The following is a 697-nucleotide window of genomic DNA, read 5'->3' on the forward strand; positions in this document are numbered from 1 at the left end:
CTTCCAATCCATAGAACAATATTGCAATCCAGAAAACAAAAACATCTCCAACTCTTTTCGTCCCAAATAATTTTCCCCTCTCACAGAAAAACCCTAAAAAACAAAATATTTTCTGTGACTCCAGGATCCTTCTATTTTTTTTTCTCTTTTCAGAACCATAATCTTCTAACTAACTAACTTTTTTGTTTTGTTTGTTGCATAGATTAATGTCGTTCTTAACTAATATTTTGTGCATAAGGCGTTTGATATATCCTAACTCTATTCATCATTCATATATTTCCTCCTCATGATTTTTCTTAACAGCATTAATATTGGTTCAATTCCTGAATTTTTTTTCGTTAGCTCTTTTATTTTGAATATAAAAGAAATCGGTGTTTGATTTGCGCATGCATGTTTTGTATATCACCTAAGTTTTTTTCTTTTTTCTTTTAACCCCAACTGTTTTGTACTAACACTTAAATCGGTTGTTTCCCTGTGGATCCTGTCTGATTTATTTTATTTTGATTGTTTCATCTTATTCACAGAAGGGGTTGATGTTGTCACAAATAGACTTTAATTTTTTTAATCTTTTGAATCCAAATCCATACTCACGTCGTGTTAAGTGTATCAATTCCTAGGTCTAGGACAGGGAGATATGGGCACAAAGAAGCAGCATCAACAACAAAGGGAGAACATTGAAACTTCGAGCAGTAGATAA

The sequence above is a fragment of the Papaver somniferum genome, unplaced genomic scaffold, assembly GCF_003573695.1.
Source record: "Papaver somniferum cultivar HN1 unplaced genomic scaffold, ASM357369v1 unplaced-scaffold_43, whole genome shotgun sequence".
NCBI lineage: Eukaryota > Viridiplantae > Streptophyta > Magnoliopsida > Ranunculales > Papaveraceae > Papaver > Papaver somniferum.